Below are 8,121 nucleotides of genomic sequence, written 5' to 3' on the forward strand. Positions count from 1 at the left end.
GGGGGCATTATTATCCAGGGTTGAACTTTACCGAGAAAGGCCACGTGACGACTGTCCAGGGCACAGCCTCGCTGAGTTTTACTCAATTCTGCATTCAAGGGATTCATAATATTTCGTTGACCACTCACAGGTTGGTCGTCGACAGCCTGAAAACTGGACAAATTTGAAAGAAAACCTTGTTTTTCTTTTAAGCAAGTTTCTTTAGCCTAGCGGCAACAACATGACATTAAGAGTCTGGGATCATGTGAGCAGATTAGCATTAGCCTCAAAGCCATACCGCCAGGGCGAGTTTGTAAAAGCATGGATAATGCAAGAGCTATAGGAGAAGTATTTTTATTTCTTCGTTCCACTGTATTTTGCACAAAAAGTTTTCGTTCTAAGTTGGTTCATGTTGAGTTCTGCAGTCATTTTCTGTGGTAATTGTTTGGTTTTGCAAAAATATAGACATTTTGGTCACGTGTACTCTGCACCACAGCAAAGAAAAACTTGAATTTAAAGGTTATTACAGGGTTAGGCTTATTTCACTGGTCCAACTCACTCAATACGTTTGACACCACTTCCCTAAAAGCTACAAATGTGTGCATCTGCTTGTTTGTGTTCCCCACGTTATCACGTCTGCTGGAAGATATTCAGACTTCATGTAGTCTTGGTGATGTACGATAAATAGTTTAGTGCCAAATTACTGTTTAGCAGCAGGCTAAGTTCAGCTGCATTCTTTTAGTTTGGTCAAAGTTGGATGTTTGGACGTGAGCCGAGGCGGTTCCTTCTATTGTTGCCTCTTCAGCTCATTGCATTTAATGTGGTTGTCATCCATGTTTTTTTTGCCTGTATGTTTGACTGTCCCCTGCCTTTAACGCTGGGTACAGTTGTATGAAGCAGTATAAGAAAAACAATGTAGTTGACGAATCTTGTTGGATTTGTTTTACATTGCAAAGATAATCAGTGGTGTGCTGGAAGAGTGTGGATTCACAGCCACAAAACCCAAGACAGAATCTTGTCTGCTGCTTTATTGTTGGTTTTTCCTGCGCCTGAACAACGTGATCGATCCAACTGGGGGTTGTGAAACGCAGCTCACATTATGCAAGGAGAGGCCATCGCTTACATAAGAAAGAAGAAGAAAACAACACAAAGAAAATCCAAAATCCACACAAAAACCTGGGCCATTCTTCTTCAAGAGGTCTTAAACAGTTTTCCGTTATAAGCAATGTTTGAAATGGGAAATTAAAGTTGCTATCAGGGCTATTACGTATATTTACTGTGAGTCTGATGCTTTTGGACACTCAGTTTATTTTGGTTCTATGAAAAGTTAATCTACGTCAATAACTTCCCTGTATTCCAGCCATTTGTACTGGAGGGCCGTTATTTTGTGGGACTGGCTCTCATTCATCTGAAGTTAAATCCCGATGACAACCAAAAATATGCCAGCGATGATTTCATGCTCCGGAGCAATGTCCTGGCGTCCGATAATTGTATTATCACCGAGCGCTGGTTGGGATTTCTTCTCACAGAGCTGTGTGGTCCACTTCAGAGAGTGGACGATCTGGCATTTTCTCTTCTGCCGTGTTTACAAGTTGTTTTGATGCGAGAGGGAAAACCAGAGTCGGGGATGGCAGGAAGAGGGGGTGACGCTTCTTAAGACCAGATATGAAAGAGGAGGAGGATTTAAAGAAGAAGAAAAAAAAAAAAGTCATTTTCCAATCATGAGTTTTTCTCGGAACATTGAATTAAGCAGCATGAAGGGGTGGGGGCCTCGGGGGTCTGAGGGCGGCTGGATGCAAAGTCGCCGCAATGAAAGGGCTCCTTGTTTGATGCTGGGAGAGGGAGATGAAAGAGGAGAGGGAGATGGCGAGTTTTGTCGAGCATCAGTCCCTCTCCTATCGCCTTCTCACCCTGCGGCCCTCCCTCACTCTGCCCATGTGAGCGAGAGTTCAAACACAGGGCCTACAGCTGCTCACGCACACACACACACACACACACACACAGGTGAACGTGTGCAGAATTGTGTTTACAAACACGATAATATGATAACGTGTCAAACAAAACTTTTCTTTTCCCAACACAGAAGGTGTCAGACTCTATCAACTTTTTTAGGATTACTGTTAAAAAAAGAAAAAAAAAAAAGACAAATTTTGTACTTTTTCCAAAGTTCCTGAAACACAATTATCTAATATCTAGTGGGAAATTGGAAGAACTGGTTGATATTGCAAGTCAGTGGAAATAAATGTTCCTAAAAATGACACGTGTGATATTCTGCTTTGATAACAACGTAACAGAAGCTGCAAATGTTTTGGATTTATTCAAGTCTTTTAAGAACGTGGCCTTCAATAGCATTGCGATCGAAGTCATGAGCGATTGCTGGAGCAATCACAATGAACAGCAATGCTTTCAGGCCGAGTTTGGTTCAGTTAAAAATAACCTGGGTGGGTGGGAATGTGATTACTGGCCCTGGTCCGCTTCGAAATTTAGTGAAGTTACGTTGAAGCTCAGTGGAAATCTGACTGCATGTTAGAACAAAGAGCTGCGAGCAGGTAAAACGCAGGACGTGACTGCATCACATCATGGTTTATCATCAGTCCTGCAATTGATGAGCACAATGTTGGAATTCATTTAGCCTGTGTTTTAATACATTTCATTATGTGTCAGTGAATTCTTCACCAGGAGGTGACAGCAGCTTGCCAGCGTGAGTTTGATGAAGTCTTTTGATGGAATGTTCAAAATGCAAACGTGAGCCCACTTTCTGGTGCTTCTGGTTGAAAAGTTTCCAACTCGATCAAGATTTTTAAATGAAAGTATTTGCTGTTAGCAATATATTCACTAATTTTGCCTTTTTCGGTAAGCTTCAGAGATCTAATCAAACACCATCTGCAATTTAGTGAACCATTCGTAATACAAAGTTACTGATGTGTGATTGAAATTGCATCATATAAACACTTCTATGTTTATAATGAACCTAATCAATTGAAATTTCGACTGAATCAGAGGTGAGGGTGTGACATTATGTGATCCGATCAGGGTCCTTGCAAGCAGAGCTTTGTGTGCAAGTCTGTTACTGTGCGTAATGTCAATACATGACGCTTCACACTCGGTGTTTTGAGAAAAAAATGGTGGTTTCTGAGAATTTGGTCAATGCAGCAGAGAGTGCTGCTCTGGAAGACGTCATTGCCTTTTACTAATCAGACCATGACGAAGAAGATCTTTTTCTTTTGAAATTTTAAAAGAAAAGCAAAAAAGAGACACTACCAGCTTGAATAATCTTGCAAACTTTCATCTTCAAAACTGTTGGGTTTTATGGTTAAAGCTGGATTCAATGTCATTCAATGTGCACGTCACAAATGGCCAACGTCACAGAGCAAAGCATTATGGGATTTGATCCTCTGATTGAGCTGCACTGAAATCGCCCACACATTAACTGATCTCTTTATCTGGTGCTGATGGAAACTGGATGATCTGATCTCCCGATCAAAATCAATTTAGTCAGATCGACAAATAGAGGTCAATGTAAAGACAGCTCAACCTACTCAGACCAACAACTAAACTTCTGATGGCGGCATGATGCTGCTACTTATCAAATTGCCAGCGTAATTGCTTTAGCGTCAAATCAGTGATGTTGGCTGGATAGTCCAGAAATCCTACGTTGGCAAAGTGGATTTCTGATGACACTTGTTTTTGAAGAACCGTTTCAGGATGTACTTTTTGTTTTGTTTGTTTTTTCTACCATAAAGGGTCTTCACATCCCCTGATATCACAGACGCTCACTGATGTTCTCGCTGATTCTTCAGGACAATGATGTCACACAACAAAGAAACGTAATAGTCACGCAAAAAGTGAACATCTCAGCTTTATCGATGTCTTTATCGCCGCGCCGCATTTTAATCAGAAATAACGTTTGACTAACAGTTAATAAAATGTGGGGGAAAAAATGTAGTCAGGACATGAGGACTACAGAAAAACTCCAATAAACGATCTATTATGACATGAATACACAGACTCTGTTATCGATCTTACGTCTGCCAAGGCAGCGCACCAAAACGTCACAGTTCAAAGTATCACATTCAACAAAGCTTTCTTTTTTTGAAGTCAGGAAAAAAAAAAAATCTTAATTTGTTTGACGTATTCCTCCTCGACCTGTTTCGACAACTCGATTTAATTGACTTACATCATTTAGGCCGGAGAATTAAGGCTTTGAATATCAGCATTCACTCGAAAGCTGCAGCTATGATACAGCGGAAAAACAGCATTTTATAAAATACTGGGGATGTTCTGCAAAATCATTGTACCTTACTGATCAAGCAATACCAGTCTGATGAGAATGGCATTATAAAGTAACTTTATGTAAAGCCATTACACTTTCAACTATATCCAACAATTCTAAAATCACTGACACAGTTAATCACTAATGTTTTTAATTTGGTAATCGTGTAATATTCTGTCCTACTTAGCCTCCATGGGAGATCACACAATTCACTTTAGCAATAGCTGAAGCTTCAGTGAAATGCAGCTGTGTTACCATTTCATCAAACTTCTGTTTTCTGTCGGGAGTACATATCCTCTTTCACCCTGAAATCACTTAAAACTTTAGACAACAACATGAAATTATCATGATTCGTTTTTATCCCTTGTGCTTTTTTTTTGTGTGTGTGAGTCTTTAGCTCTGTCTCTAGTTTCAGGCTCCTTGACTTCCCCTCCTCGTGTTTGATTGCTGTTCCCGGCCCTGATGCCTTTCACCTGCGTCTGAGTGCGTGATTGTCGTCACCTGGTGGCTTTAGTATATAATGGGCTCCTCCTGTGTGTTCTGGTTGTCAGTCCATCTGTGTCTCTGCGTGGCAGTCCTCCTTTGTTTCAGTGTCTTTTTGTGGACTTTGCGCTTGAGATGTTTGAGCTTTCTGATTTTTTATTTTTTTTTGTTTCCCCTTTTTGTCAATTAAATTAGTTTCTTCACCAACCGTGGCGGTGTCACGCCATCTTGAGTCCCCAATTCACGACCAACATGCGACAGAACGATGTCCAATTGGTCTGCAACTGTACTGCATCAGCATTTAGCGTTATAAGAACTTTCTGCTGCTGTTTGTATATTGCCTTTGCTCACCTAACTTAATAGTGAATTGTTCATGGGCGGAAACGACAGCAAGACTATAATACACTTGAGTGCACGTTATTGAGACAGACCTTATCCAGCAAGAGAATTTACTTTTGTTATTTACACTATTTTTAGAAGAAATATATCTATAGTCTGAGTACTTTTCACTACCTTGAACAACACTGCCAGAGGTGCTTCTACATTCAGCATTTTCTCAGTAGTTTTACATTTTATCCTGAAACACTGTCACTGCAGCTACAGCCGAGATGACATAACATGTTTTCTCTGTCGGGTTACGCTTTCATCACAACATCATCATTCTCAGTCCACTCCCCTCTAAGATGGCACTGTTTAGACAAAAATATTTTGGGAATCTGTAATTGTACTCCCTCCACCCACCATCAGACGGACGGTGTAAAAGAGGCTCCAGCTTAACATGGCTGACGAGTTCACTCTTGGAATTGTTGGACTCCTAAAACGAGGTTTTCTAAATAATGACGTACGAGAAATGTCCCACACAGACTGCGAGGACAACGTTGGACACTTCTCAGCAAAACCAGGGTCTTATAAAGCAGACGGTAGATATCAGAAAACACCGGTGGGAGAAAAGTCACGGGCTCGGGAGTGAAGAAGCAAACAGGAAGGAGCTTTAAAAAGGGGTCAGGCAGTAACACGGAGATCAGTGGTGCATTCGTGCCTTTGGGGAAAGACGGAAAATAGAGAGCGGGAGGAACCGGAGGATGTGACTCCCAGGGGAGAGAGATGGAAAAGACCCCGAACATGATGGACACCCACTGGTACACACAGATACACACACACACACACACACACACATCCCATAATTAGCATGCTAACAGGCAGTTAAATGTCCCACACAAAGGCTCACTGTTGGGCCTCGGTTGCTCACTTTGGAGACAATGCACAATGGCAGCCAGTGGGAGCCCCCAAATCACCCTAATAGCTGACGTGGCCCAGCACGGCTTCTCCTCTTTTACCATTCCACCGATGGAGCTCATTCACTCAGTCACTCACTGACTCGCTAATGAAAAGCCGATAGCCTCGAGGCCCGAGGTTACCGAGCAGCTTGCCCCTTCCTCCTCGTCTCCCTCTCTTCGTCTTTTCATCCAGTAACTGAGATGCCTCTCGCGTTCTCCCGAAGTTCAGAGGTCCAGCTTTTGGTCTGTGTTGTCTGGGAAGCGCTTCACGGGCCGGGGTGGGGAACATCCAGTGAACCTTCTCATTAGTCTGACATAGAGACATCAAAAAAAAAAATGCAGAAGGAAATTAAATGAAGGGAAGATGCATACATTTGCATTTTAACATCTAAAAACAAAAAACGAGCAAAGATCTTCTGATGTCACAGTGTCAAAAATGGAGACAAAAAGTCTTTGTATGATGGCGTGCAAGCAAAGGCACATTTTAAATAAGTCTCAGTGAAGTGCGAGCAGGATTTCCCGCCATTACAACCACGCCATTGTCCAAGTTTGAGCCTGTTTTTCCAATAAGTGCATCCGATTTCTGTGATTGATACTGAACTCCCAGTCTAGTTCTAGGAAGGTTATTCGTATGTTCTTCTTCTTCTTCTTCTTCTTGTTATCCTGAATCTAGGCTCTGCAGCAGGACGCCACAGTTACACTAACAAAAAAAGAACGTAGCATCATCCTTTCATGAGATGTGGAGCAGATCCCAGTGGGTCAGCATGTCTTTTGATCATGGAAGGATCCATTTCGAGCTGATACTGATATTTGGCCAATAGAGGGCGCTGGTTTCCAATGCATGAATAATAGCTACTTTCATCAGGTTTCCAATTTAGCATTAAAATCATGATCATACCGCTGTATCCAAGACTAATGTTAATTTTTGATATATTTCTTTGTTCTTTATTTCATCCACATGTCTTTAAAGGTTTTCTCATTAAAAAATAAACCCAAAAAACAGGATGATGATGATGAATTTGAGGAAGTTCACTGAGAGGAGACGTTTATGGACACTATCATCGAGAGCTTTGTTAAAAAAGCTGAACTATATAATGCGAAGCCATTCCTGTGAGCAAGAGTAGCTGTATTGAAGCATGTGTTTAACTATGCAGGTTGTCAATAAAGTGAACCTGATTTGACGTGATACATTTGCTTACATCTACAGTGGCACGGTGGAGTAGTGGTTTGCACAGTTGTAATTTTTATTCTGACCAAAGAGTTTCCTGTGTGGCTCCAACACTGAGTGAATGATTAACAGCGAATGCGTGTATGATTTGAGCTGTCTGCCTGGATTTAGATGTCAAAAACAATTATATTAACTAAACTTAGTGGTTTGCACTGTCACCACACAGGAACTATAACCCAGGCTTGATTCCATGCAGAAAAATGTTATTTGTGAGGTGAAACAAGGATTTTCACCAGATTGTATCTTTCCGTGTTACTCATGTGAGACAGACGGTCTGTACATAGTGTACCCTATCTTTCACCCAACTGACAGTTTGAATAGAATGAAACCTCGAGCGACCCTGACTTGGATGAAGCAAGTTCAGAAGATGCATGACTGGAAATTAATGTGCTTGTTGAACAAACCTCTTGTGAACAGAACATTTTCATCCCGTTCATCCGAGCAGGTAAAGTTTAATTTGCAGGAACATAATGCATACTGGTTCAAGGCCATGGCTGACAGGAGGACTATAGGGAACGGAGCCCAAAATCCATCTATTCATCTGCTATTCCCGTTTTAGTCACACAATTAAAATAACAAACCAAGGTTGCTACAACATTGTAAGTCAGCAACCTAAATGCAAGGCTCACTTTTTTTTTTTTTCCAAGCTTCATCCAATATTATCTGAAGGATACATCCTCTTTGGAGATTTTAAGTCTCATATAATCTACTCAGTGTTCTAATTTGCTTTACAATTTTACATCAAAACAGGTAATTTTTATTGTGATTTATCTTTAGGGTGAAGATGCCACATGTTCCCATTCGAGCATTTTTTTTTTTGTGTTTGTTTTCCACAGTGCTAATAAAGAGTCATGGCATGTGATGATGCCTCAGGCTCTCTG

The 8,121-nt window shown here is 41.2% G+C and overlaps 1 protein-coding gene across 1 annotated transcript in view; it reads right to left on the reverse strand.

Annotated features, from left to right (window-relative positions):
• sox10 (SRY-box transcription factor 10) overlaps positions 1-6,262 on the reverse strand; it is a 19,206-nt gene extending 12,944 nt beyond the window's left edge. Inside the window, exon 1 of the mRNA XM_080510713.1 lies at positions 6,154-6,262. The gene's annotated coding sequence lies outside the window, so the exon portion shown is untranslated. The remainder of the gene's footprint in view (positions 1-6,153) is intronic.
• Between the last annotated feature and the right edge of the window lie 1,859 nt (positions 6,263-8,121).

The sequence above is a fragment of the Blennius ocellaris genome (assembly GCF_963422515.1).
Source record: "Blennius ocellaris genome assembly, chromosome: 16".
Taxonomy (NCBI): domain Eukaryota; kingdom Metazoa; phylum Chordata; class Actinopteri; order Blenniiformes; family Blenniidae; genus Blennius; species Blennius ocellaris.